Source organism: Caretta caretta, chromosome 25 (assembly GCF_965140235.1).
Source record: "Caretta caretta isolate rCarCar2 chromosome 25, rCarCar1.hap1, whole genome shotgun sequence".
NCBI classification, from domain to species: Eukaryota; Metazoa; Chordata; order Testudines; family Cheloniidae; genus Caretta; species Caretta caretta.
Window position 1 is genome coordinate 17,483,266 of NC_134230.1, and position 13,064 is coordinate 17,496,329.

Sequence of the window (13,064 nt, forward strand, 5' to 3'; positions counted from 1 at the left end):
TTAAAATTTACTGTATAAGGATCCCCCACACCTTCACTATTCATTATGTAAAGGATATGACCAATACAGACATCTAGGCAATAAGCCTATTTAAAAAAAAATTTAAAGCAGCAGCTGTAGATCCATCTAGTCATTGCTGATCCATTATAGATAGAAAAATCAATAGAGATCGCCTTGATCAGCAAATTAAACTGAAAAACCCACCCTAAGGGGGAGGGTTTATAACCAGGAAGGGGAATCTTTGGCACGAATGTCTAAACTGCAGGCAAAAGCCTTGCCACCCTTTTGCCGGTTACACCTTTAGCAGCAGGAAGGACAGTCGAGTGAAACAAGGCGAGGGGAGGAGGAAAAAAAAAAAAAGAGGGGGGACTCTTATTCTGACATGAGATTCAGTCTGGCTGCCAGCCGGGTTAAGTGCCACGACTGGGGCTCAACCAAGACACACAAATATGTCCACTCGCCTCCCCCTCAGCACACCTTCCCCACCCTGAAGACCACTCCCCAACCCTTTGGGAGCTTATACTACACTTCTCCCAAGATAGGAGGAGGGACAAAGCAGCCACCCCGTTACTAACCCCCCCCAATAGACCGCAAACTGAAACGCACCCCACTTCTCAAACCACGCCTCCCCCACCCCCACTCCCACGCAAAATATGCGCCCACCCTCTAACAGAAGAGGCAGATCTGAGTCGGACCATTTTAAAATCGCGCCGTTCAAGGCAGTGGGCTTTCCCCTGCATCCAACTCCACTACAGGCTCTTTCCAAGCCGGGAGGGACAGTGTGTGAGCGTGTGATGGTGGAAGAGGAGGAGGAAGGAGGCAGGGTTGAAAGCCTGTAGTAACTTTCCGAAACAAATGCTTTAAAGGCTTTTTAAAAAGCCCCACAAAACCCCAAACCATGATTTGCACCCAAACCAACCGCATTTTAAGACTCTCTTCCTGCCTGGAATTTTGGCCCGAATCATACAGTAGAAACTTTTCAGGCACCCTGGAATTGCAACTCCCTAGTTTCTCTTTTATGGCCCCCACAAGCAAAGGTACAAAAGTATTTCCTTTCCAAAAGTATAAATTAAAAAAAAAAATCCAAGGCAGAAATAGTTAAATTTTAGCAGTCGGACAAGACTTTGCACTTTCCTCAGGTTAACGAGGGCTGGCTTTAGCCCCTTTATATTTGGGGAACGCTCTCTCCAGTTCCCTAAAAGCAAAAGGAGGGGCATCCATACCAATTTCCTTTTACAAATAACTTCTATTCCCTCCTTCCCCCAAAATCACCCCAGTAAGAACTTTGAATCGGTGAACTTACAGTCAGAGGCACTACCCCGTAGCTCCCCACAGATCCTCACGATATAGATCCTTTTCTAGGATTAAATTACTAGTACCCCGAGGTTTTTGTGCAGCCGGGGATCCCTCACTAATCCTCTCCGCGGCTGCTCCCCTTGCCAAATAATGCGCTTCTTACACATGGAGTCGCGGCGTCACTCCTCAGAGCATGCGCACCGAGGCCAGCACACTTTAGCCCATTACTAGCTACCCCCCAAACACAAGGGAGCTCTTAATTAGCTCCAGCCATGCAGCTGGAGGCTCTTGCTGGGTGCCGGGACATATAGAGCAGCTGGGGGTGGAGCGGGTCGAGTTTCCGGGCAATGGTGGGCCAGGTCTGTGACCTGGGGCACCATTGGCAGAAGGGGTCAATGCACATGGCACAAGAACAGGGATTGGCTGGGGATTTGTGAGACGCCAAGGGAGGGGTCGAGATGGGTTTTAAGGAGTTGCTGCCTGCAGCAGGGGAACGATTTCTTCTTTTGCTACGTATGCCTTTGGGCCACGTGGATAAGTAGCCAAGAGGAAGAGGAGGGTGCTGCTGCTGCTAGTGGATTCAATAATGCTGCTAGCCGGCCAGCCCTGGCAGGAGCTCCACGTGTTGGGGGTGAGTATTACAGCGGAGCGGTTGCATCCGTTCTGGTTACTCGTCTAATAACCAGGCGAGGTTTGCAGCCCGATTCCCTTTCCAGTGCGACTGCAGTTCGGGACTTACTCCTAAATCCTGGGCGGTCGTGGCGCTGCTCAGGGTTTGGTGTGCGAAGGTCACTGCTACCTCATCTCCTGTTGAGGCAGTATGGCCTAGAACCCCAGCCACCCCGTGGCTTTTTAGGCCCCAGCACCTTACAGTCATGATGTGAGATTCTAGCTACAATCTATTGTAGGAGTCTCAAACTCAAATGACCGTGAGGACTAGTACCTTGGCCCGACAACGACACCACTGACCCCCTGCACTGCCCCACCCCCACTCCACCCCTTCCTTGAGGCCCTGCCTCTTCCCTGCCCCCATTCCAACCCCTTCCCTGAAATCTCAACCCCAACTCTGCCCCCTCCCTGCCCCCAGGGGGTGTGAGGTGCAGCAGGGGGCTCAGGGCAGGGGGTTGGGGTGCAGGAAGGGTGCAGGGTGTGGCAGGGGGTTGGGGTGCAGGGTGTGGCAGGAGGTTCAGGGCAAGGGGTTGGGGTTCAGGAGGGGTGTGGGATGCAGCAGGGGCTCAGGGCAGGGGGTCGGGGTGTAGGAGGGGTGTGGGATGTGGTGCAGGGCTCAGGTTGGGGTGCAGGAGGGGTGTGGTGGGGGCTTAGGGGAGAGGGTTGGGGTGTGGGGTGCAGCAGGGGGTTCAGCTGCAGAAAGGGTTCAGGCCCAGTGTGCACCGGGGGCAGGGCAGGCTCCCTGCCTGCCCTGCTCCCAGAACCTGGGTGGGGAGGTTGCACAGGGGGCTGTGTGTTACCCTGGTGGCTCCTCCAGGGACCTCCCCCGAAGCTCCAATTGGCTGGGAACGGGGAACTGTGGCCAATGGGAGCTTCGGGGGAGGTCCCTGGAGGAGCCGCCAGGGCAATACACAGACCCATGTACCACCTCCTCCTCCTCCCCCAGGTCCCAGCCATTTCCCCAAGCAGTGTGGGGGCAAGGCAGGCAGGCAGGGAGCTTGCCCTGCCCCCGATGTGCGCCGGGATGGAGCTGCTCTAGGTAAATGCTGGGGGGGGGCAGGGGTGCCGCAGGGAGCTGGTGGGCCACAGAAAATAACACTGCATGTTCGAGACCCCTGATATATTGGGCTACCTATTCCTGTGTTTGACTCCATGGTCTGGCCACTGTAACCTTCCTAGGCTTCCACCACCTGTGCCAAAAACTTCCCAGTGCTTCATGCTGGTGGAGCTTAACGTTTGGACAGCCAAGCGCTGAGATCTACCTTCTTTCCCCCTTTCTTAGTATCCTATAGCCAACAGCCCTGAGGCAAGTAGGTGGTACCCTAGACCAGGAGCAGACTTACCAAAAAACAAATCATGTGGTGGCACGGGGCCCCCAAAATGCAGGACAAAATAGCTGACAACCCGCCCCTGAGTCCCAGCCAGCGATGCAGCAGGGTGCAGACAGGCTGTCTGCCTGAATGCTGTGGCCCCATGCCGCTCCCAGAAGTGGCTGGCTGCTGACACGTCTCTGCGCGCCCCTGGTGGCGGGAAAGGCGGCTCCGCACACTGGCCCGGGCAGCACAAGTAGACCCGCTGCCCCCTTATCACCTAAGGGGCATGCAGAGATGTGCCAGCAGCAGGGCTAAGGCAGCTCCCTACTTGTGCTGCCTCCCTCGCTTTGCTCCCGGAAGCAGCCAGCATGTCCCTGTGGCCCCTGGGAGGAGGCGGGGTGTCTCTGCATGCTGCCCCGAATGCCGAATCCGCAGCTCCCATTAGCCGCAGTTGCTGGTCAATGGGAGCTGTGGGGGCGGTGCTTGCGGGCAGTAGCACATGGAGACCCCCTGACCTCTGCCTAGGAGCTGTGGCTGGAGGGGTGTGTGCACCAGTCATTTTGGGAGCTTCACCACCCCCTTGCTCCCCTCCTGCACTCCAACCCCAGCCCAGAGCCAGCACCCGAGCCTGCACCCCAACTCCCTGCCCCAATCAAGGTACCTCACTTTATTTTCATATACTTCCTATTACTTAAAATATAGGAGAAGGATGAAGAAGGGGAAAAAAATGAAAAATGGGAGAGATAAAAGTGTTGGTTTTCTTGGCTGGGTCCCAAGGGGGGCCCCCAAAAATGAAGCTGTGCACAGGGCCCCACTAACTCTAAATCTACCACTGCCCTAGGGCTTTCCTTATTCTCTCAGCCTCTGGTGTTGGGGGATATGGGGTGGCGAGAGGGGCCTGGGTAGAAGAGCAAGAAAGGGCTAGGATGGTCATAGAGGTAGCAAGTTTCTCTTCAGGTCAAGTGGGAGAGACTCCTTTTGGTTGTAGATCTCAGCAGAGGTCAAGGAACGAGTAGGACTAGTACTCTGCTACCTCACCCTGGATTGAGGGGGATAGGACTACAGCTGCTCCTAAAGCTGGAAGTTACTTGAAAGCTAGTATATAGTTTGCTGGGGACACTCCGGGCTTTGCCAGGATTGAATTAGTTTTATTATGCCACAGGTTGGTGTGGTATTAGAAGCTTGGAGGCTGAGGTCCAAAAGGTTGCTGGTTCACATAATCTATCTGTACATGTGCTGCACAGTACAATTCCCCCAACACAGAGAACTGATAACTCTGGATAGAAAGAGACTAAAATTGCCTAGCTAAGTTTGTTTAGTCTAGCAAAATGATGGCTGAGAGGATATGATTGCTCTCTCTCTCTAACCCCCTCATCCCCACACACTCTGAAACACCTAGGAGGGAAAAGAGATTGCTAAATGACGATGGCACAAGAATAAATGGCTATAAAGTGGCCATGAATAAACTTAGGCTGGAAATTAGAAGAAGGCTTCTAATCATCAGAGAAGTGATGTTCTGGAACAGGTTTCCAATAGGAGTACTGGGGGCAAACAACATAACTAGCTATCAAATGGAGCCTGATACAGTTATGAATGGGATATGACAGGTTGCCTATGATAGCTGAGGACTGGACTAAGTGACCCTGGAGGTCCGTTCCAGGCCTCTGTAGGCAACCTACAGGATGCAGAGTCCTATCACAGAAAAATGGACTTGTGCAAATCACTCAGTCTCTAGGTCTCAGTCACCATCTATAAGACCAAGAAGGAAAAGACTTGGACAGCATCAGAAACTGAAATAGCTTCCCTGTTGTAAAGGAAGCAGCAACTGGGTTGATGGAAGGCTAGATATGAAGACTCCTATACCTAAGAAATCTCAAGATGGCCCAAATTACTGCTAACTGGAATTCCACACTGAGTTCATTCTGTCGTAACTAACAAAAAGCAGCCTGACAGATCTTTTTAAATACCTAGAAAAATCTCAGTTGTAGAGTACAAAATGAAGCTGCACACTTTAGAAAGGTAAAGACTAGGGTGCCCTATTCAGTATGGAGGGAAGAGGTCCCACCCCAATTAACTTGCCCAGGATCTACATACACAAAAGGAAATCATGCTTTTGAGTTGGCTTTATCTGTGTGTATGTTTACGATTCCTAATGAAGATCCTTTGACACACTATTGTGCCACATCTTAAGGCTGTCAGGTAGATTCAGGTGGGTCAAGTTATTACTGGAATTCCAAACTGGCTATGTTGCTGAGCTCTCTAACTTGTTTCCATTACTTAACCTTTGATGTGGTCCCTGAGAGAGACTCCAGGTAAGAATCCTCCTCTTTGCTAAATCAAAGGTAGCTCAGTGAATGACCTAACTGGCCCTGAGTTTGTTTGGTATGTTAAGGGTTCTGGCCAGATTATAGTTGTGATTCAGGACTACAAAAGAAGGGCTGTGATTAATAAATCAGCTTTTGGATTGTTACCAAGTCATTCCAGAGACTTGGATTTATCTGGTTTTGCCCTGGATGGGCATTTATGTTATAACAAGCCAATGCCAATAGGGATTTCTTGTGCAGCCTCTGAAAGGCTGCAGTTCACCTCACATCTAGACCTAGGCTGTTTTTTGTGGGAGCTGATCTGTTGACTGGAAGCTCATCGCCTTAATGGTTCAGAACAAAGTAAGGCAATGTTGAATCACTTTTAGCAGCAAATATCTTGTTAGGGTTTCTGATTGGCTTTGGAAGAATGAGGATCCTGCCCCCACATTCAAACCTCTACCACAGTATTTCTTTTAAAATCCAGGTGAGGCACTATATTATGAAAGAAAATGAGCATACTGTAGGAGTTTGGCTGGCTACTTTCACCTCTCCAAGATAATGGAGTACTGACCTTTGCTTGTCAGGCCCTGAATCCAATCTGAGCATTCTCTTGGCATTTGTACTCTGCTGTGCAACCAGGGCCTTACTTCCATTACCATGTTAAGGTTACTAGGGATATGCAGAAAGACTTTTCCTCTGTCTGAGGTGTGGTGCTTTTTAACAGTTTACTGGTTTGTCATCCTAGTACTCCAAATGGGAGTGGCCTTCAGATCTACAACTGTATTATGCATCTGGGGGGGTTGTTTTGAGTGCTTCATTCTCAGGGGGTGGAATTGTTCTTGTTCTGTTGTTCCATAACACATTTGAATATAGTGTCTATCTAGTATGACAAAATGAGTTGCCAGCTCTCTCTCTCATATCCCTGATTCTAGGAATATGGTGTTTTGATGACTGGCTGTTTGAAGCAGACAGATTCTCATAGTGATGGCAGGGATACTGAGTAAAGTTTGGGTCTCTCTGTGGTCTGGCCTCTGCCTGTGGATCACATCCTGTAATTTATAGTCCATATAGAGGCTCAAGTGCTGGATTGTTTCAACAGCAGCATCTTATTTGCTAGCAGCGTCCTCTGTTTCCCAGGCAGCTGGGTATGGGGAATCTTGCAAAAGGTTGTTATCTGAAGAATGGGCTAGATCAAATCCTCTTTCAAAAGATTCATTGCCTTCTCATTATAAAACAACATGAGGACTTGGGAGCATATCGGGAAGGCTACAGCATCAGAAGTGGAGAGCCTCTTGTTCCACACAGTATTTACAGCAGCCATCTGACATTTTCAGGGTTTGAAACTTGGCAATGGGACCAGTTGGATGGCTTGCCTGGAACCTTATTGCCCAACAACCATTAGTTGGGGATCTGCCCCTTCTTCCCTCACCACCCCCCCCCCCAAAAAATGCCTCCACAAAATAGACTAAGATTCCAAATTCAGTGGGGCACCTCTGCTAACAAAGGAAGAAACTGTGCCTGGTCGGTCTGGGACTGGAGGCTTATCTGCTTATATAACTGGCACAAGGAGGGCTTGTTTGTCCTGCATGAGGATGGATGTCTGCTGACACTTTCATCTAATGGCAGTGCTCCAGAAGCCTTTTGGCTCTTCTTGGCTGCTTCCAGGTGAGCTTTAGTCCAATGCATTTTAGACTGAGGTAATAATGTCTGCAGTGGTAGCTGATTTGCTGTAGGATGGTCTATGTTCTGGCTTTTGGTAGCTGGGAATTAAATTGCTGTAGTGTGTGTCTGTGCATCAAGAGGGATTGAGTAGAGGAGAGAGGATTTCTTTTGGTAGCTGTATCTCTCCATGCCCAGGATCTGTGGATGCAGTACTGTATTATGGGTGCACAAACTAGTGGTGGAGCAGAAGTACATTTGCACACCATTCAGGTGTGCGAGGGATAAGATAGGACCAGCTCCTACCCTTAATATATTCTCTGATAGAAGAAACTACTTAGTGATGCGGTATGGAGGTCTGTTGGTTAAGCTTAAAAGACTAAGCGGTACTCAAACAGATGCATTTGTGGCAAACCTGGTTTGGTCAAAACTATTGCCATGGTTCATAGTAAGAGCGATTACAGAATTAGTAAAAGTAAACTGTAAAATAAAATTATCCAGGAAATCCAAACTGCAATTGGGGTGGCTTTTTGAAATATGACATTGTGTATGACTGTGCAGAGTTGTTCCACATTGTCTGGGTACAGATTTACAGATGGAAGAGAACGCTTTTGCCTGTCTGTATGCTGATGGAAAGCTTGTGGAGGTGAGGTGTGCCAGCTAAGTGACAGGCCAGTGGCATTTAGTAGGTAATGATCTGAGAGTGAATGTAGTTCAAGTGCAGCTACTATTGGTGTGGGAGGCAGGAGGTTGGTCTCCCTTTGACAGCGAAGTTCAAATCCTGTGTCAGATGCTGCTGTGGAGATGGAGGATTCTTTCCTCAAAGTGGGGTGGGAGGGTCCTTCCATCTTGAGACATGAAGAAAGAGTTGGGAAGCAAACTAGTACTGGAGTTTTTCAAGTAATCCCCACAGCTGACAAACCTTTAAAAGTTGTGCTGGTATTACAAATATTTAACCAATAAAGTTGCAGCCTGCTGCCATTTAAACCACAAATCATGTGTGTTGTAATTTTGTTGTACTCTTAGCAAAAGCAAAATGCCAGTGCCACAGAATAGTGTGTGCCTGGGAATATGTAGACAAGGTGCAGTAACTCACTCACAACAGATCTGTGCAGGCTGCTGAAATGATATACCTCCTGACACTGACTTATGTGTAAAGTTCTATGTAACTACTACTAGAAAAGAGGAGAAATGCTAGCGCTTTAACTAAATCTTTATCTACCACATACACATTATGTAATATATATTTATATTTTTGGTACACAAATTTATAGTTAAATATAACCTGTTGTAACTTTTCAGACAGTATCTTAGAAAGAAAAAAATTGGTAAGACTTAAGAGATGGCTAGTGATGCAAAATGTCTTAACTGTAAGAATTCTGCTGGTCCACATTGTGTTTCTCCCATCTCTTTCCCACATGCGCGCCCCCCCCCCCCCCAAAAAAAAAAAAAAAAAAGCTAGAACTACTTAGTTGCAAACAGCACAATAATCTGACACTTGAAACAAGGGTAGTCACAGAGGTGATTAATTACCCCGGCTTCTCTAAGTTTCATTTAAATAACTTTTCAAGTGTGGGATGGAGGAGAGTGTCACTCTCCTGCATTAAAGAAGTGTCATTCAGGAACACACATTAGGTGTCCTAAATATCCAAGCTGATTCTGAAAAATTTCCTCCTGGCACTACTATAGTTCCTGATCATGCCAAGTCTGTGGTCACACCTACTGAATATTTGGGCACCTGCATGATCAGTTTGAAATCGCCTCACTGTCATGCAAGCAAGTAAACAGTGTTGTATCTACTCATGAGCCTTCGTTTGTGTTTATCATCTAGTATGCTGACAGACCTGGAACTTCTAAATAACTGCAAGAGTTCTTTTCAATTTTGCCCACAAAGGTTAGTTTGTAGCTTTAAACAAAGCTGTTTATATGGGCACTTAAAAATACATGAATAGATTCTTCATGCCTGGAGCCACACTGCCTTCCTTGCCTTTATGAACACCAAGTAGCGAGCAAGGTCAGTACGTGTAAAGACCTAAGTGGTGCAAAAAATGTTTCAGTAAGTGATGCTTTTCCCTGTGTCAGTAGCCAACAGAAACTGAGCATGGTGCTGGAAGTGCCTCCTTTCATAGACTTAAAGCTAAGGTGTTGATCTTTTTCCACAATCATGGTACTTCTCAGAAGATTAAGGATCTGTTGCTCCAGTATCCTAGTCAAATATCAATTTGTGTAACTATGCTCTCTACCTGCCTCAATTCCCTCTGTAGCTTCAGTTTGAGAAACTATTCACTATGTCCAAAAATATGTGGTTTTAAAGTTTCATAACAGAGGTGTTTGCATTTCAGTGGTGATGGAAGTGATCTTTATTTAAAAAGTAAAATGACTTGGGATCTTTCAGAGTGAAAGATGATAGAAATATGTGAAAAGAGAGCTTCTGCTTAACCTGATGGGGGAAGGCACAAGGACTTTGTCACTCTAACAGTTCCCTTCATGACTCGTGTAATGTGGTGCCTTTAGAGAAGAAATATAAAAGGATAAGGAGCTACAGGAATAACTTTGATCCCATTTTTTGTTGAAGTCTAAGTTACTGTGATAAGTATCACTTGACCACATAAGTTTGGTTACTGTAAGCCTTCAAATGAGCATTTTAAAACACCAGCAGTTTGAAGAGCTCAATGTCTAGCTTTAAATAGGCTTAAATCCTGCAAAATAGTGTGTAAACAAATATTAAAGTTAGGCTTACACTGGTCTGAGGTGTGGTACTAAACTATCATCTTCAACAAATGTCAATTTTCAACAAAACCCAGAGCCTAATAAATACTTATTTTTAATCAAGTTTTTAAAAATCACTCTTGATGTTAAATGAAAATACTTCTATTATCTGAACTTTCACAATAAACAAAATCTGACTGCTTACAACTTCTTCCATACACCTTTGCCAGTTACTGTGCTGCAAAGATGATTGAGGAACAAATTTTTATATAGGTACAGTTCCTAAATCTGAACTATAAGCTGATAGCACAAAACTATACAGAAGCTATTTTAGTAAGCAACACCTGTATATTTTTCCCCAGTATCTTTGTTTACTGTGTGTGTTAAAGCAATGCCAGCAAAGTATTACCTCCCCACTCCTCATCTGGGCCTCAATTGCTGTGTTTGTACCTAACTGAGTACACAGTAAGGTGTGGACAAACAGGAGAATGAAGTCTGAGACAGCCATCAGAATTCCAGAGGTGAAATTGGCAGGTTCTGGGTCTCACTAGGTGACAGTGTTCTGCAGAGGAGGGTACCAGCTGCAATTCATTAATTACTCTTATGTGGACTGGTGGGTGGCCCTTTCAGTGTTACCAGTTAGGCTAATGAGACAGAAGCAGGTGGGGGGGTGGAATTTTAGGAAGAATTAGAATTAGCATGTCTTAGCAGCAGTAAGCTTAAGTTGATCTTTATTCTAAGATGAGGTGGAACAGTTTCACTTATGAATGGGGCACAGATGCACAGGATAAAAGTGGCATACATATTCTGTTCCAATAATCAGAGCTGATGCAATATGATCCAGATTCCTGCTAAAACTGAGCATCTAATTAGGAAAGCAACATGGTTACAGCTGGAGCCATAAAGTCCTGCTATTAAAGGGCATTCTCCCTAAGGTCTTTCCCTAGTTCCAATTATGAATACTAACGTGGCTCTTGTCAACTTGAGCAGTAGCTCTCAACCTTTCCAGACTACTGTACCCCTTTCAGGAGTCTGATATGTCTTGCATACCCCAACTTTCACTTCATGTAAACTACTTGCTTACAAAAGACCTAAAAAGACAAGTGTCACAGTACACTACTACTGAAAAATTGCTTACTCTTTTACCATCTATCAGAATAAAAATTGTTCTCAAATTTCAGTATACAGAGCACTATAAAGAAGTAATTAAGAAATTTTAGTTTGTACTGACTTTGCAAGTGCTTTTTTGGAGTAGCCTGTTCTAAAACTAGGCACCTATCTAGATGAGTTGATGTACTCCCTCAAATACAGTTCTCAAACAGGGATCCGAGGCCCCCTGGGGGGCTGCCAAATAGGGCCAGCTTTAGACTCACAAGGGCTCAGGACAAAAAGCTAAAGCCCTGCCACCCTGAGCCCCACCACCACCAGGGCTTGACGGTGAAGCCTGAGCAGCTTAGCTTTGTGGGGGGCCCAGGCGATTGCCCTGCTTGCTACCCTCTGTCAGCTCTGGCTTTTATATGCAGAAAAGCAGCTGTAGTAGCACAGGTGCGCCCTGGAGTTTTTAGGGGGGGCTCAGAAAGAAAGGTTGAGAACCCCTGCCCTAGAAGACCTCTGCATACCCCCAGGACTATGTGGATCCCTGGTTGAGAAACCCTGAACTATGCTCCAGCACTTCATCCTTCTCACACCAATAACTCTACCATTTGGTACACCCTTTCACCAAACTGTACCTGGAACTTCTTGCTGTAATGATAAAGCAGAATTAAATAGTTGGGGGAATCTGAAAAGGGTGTATGGTTTAGGTAAAGCCTAATACATTGAAAGGCAGGTGCTCTGAATGCTGTGACTTCTACAGAAAAGTCTCTAAAGTACTGACAAGCGATACTAATTACCTTATTAAATCCGGGATACTCTTGCACATCAGAGCTTACACTTTCACAAGCCCTTCAATAAGGAAAGGGACAGGATGGCTTAAAGGAATGGTGAAAGATGTTATGGCTTTCACCATTCAAGCCTTGTGGATGGTAGGGGAGCAGATGTGATGTATCTTGACTTTAGTAAGGCTTTTGGTACTGTCTCGCATGACCATCTCACAAATGAACTAGGGAAATACAACCTCAATAGAGTTACTATAAGGTGGGTGCTTGACTGGTTGGAAAACCATTCCCAGAGAGTACTTATCAGTGGTTCATGGATGGAAGGTCATATCAAGTGGGGTCCCATGAGGATTAGTTCTGGGTTCTGTTCTGTTCAATATCTTCATAAATGATTTAGATAATGGCAGAGAGTACACTTACAAAGTTAGCAAATGATACTAAGATGGGAGGGGTGGCAAGTGCTTTGGAGAATAGGATTAAAATTCACAAGGATCTGGAGAAATGGTCTGAAATAAATAGGATGAAATTGAATAAGGACAAATGCAAAATACTCCACTTAGGAAGAAACAATCAGGTGCGCATGCACAAAATGGGAAATGACTGCCTAGGAAGGAATACTGCAGAAAGGGATGTGACGTCCATAGTGGCTCACAAGCTAAATATGAGTCAACATTGTAACACTGTTGCAAAAAAGGAAACATTCTGGGCTGGATTAGCAAGAGTGTTGTAAACCAGACACAAGAAGTAATTCTTCCGCTCTACTCCATACTGATTAGGCCTCAACTGGAGTACTGTCCAGTTCTGGATGCCAACATTTCAGGAAAGATGTGGACAAATTGGTGAAAGTCCAGAGAAGAGCAACAAAAAGGAGTGAAGGTCTAGAAAACATAATTTGAGGGAAGATTGAAAAAAATTGAGTTTTAGTCTGGAGAAGACTGAGGGGGCACATGCTAACAACAAGGACCACATCCTGCATGGATTCAGAGTAGCAGCCATGTTAGTCTGTATTCGCAAAAAGGAGTACTTGTGGCACCTTAGAGACTAACAAATTTATTTGAGCATAAGCTTTCGTGAGCTACAGCTCATTTCGTCGGATGCATTCAGTGGAAAAAAAAATGCATGCAATGCACTGAATGCATCCGACGAAATGAGCTGTAGCTCACGAAAGCTTATGCTCAAATAAATTTGTTAGTCTCTAAGGTGCCACAAGTACTCCTTTTTATCCTGTACAGAGG

General features: G+C 46.1%; 1 protein-coding gene across 14 annotated transcripts in view; it reads right to left on the minus strand.

Moving 5' to 3' along the window:
- Positions 1–13,064, minus strand: part of GATAD2A (GATA zinc finger domain containing 2A) — a 112,447-nt gene that overhangs the window by 90,582 nt on the left and 8,801 nt on the right. For 8 of the 14 annotated variants that reach the window (XM_075123124.1, XM_048830866.2, XM_048830865.2 and 5 more), the window contains exon 1: positions 1,304–1,453. The exons of 5 other annotated variants lie outside the window; for them this stretch is intronic. The gene's annotated coding sequence lies outside the window, so the exon portion shown is untranslated. One more of the 14 variants, XM_075123121.1, reaches the window with a different exon arrangement.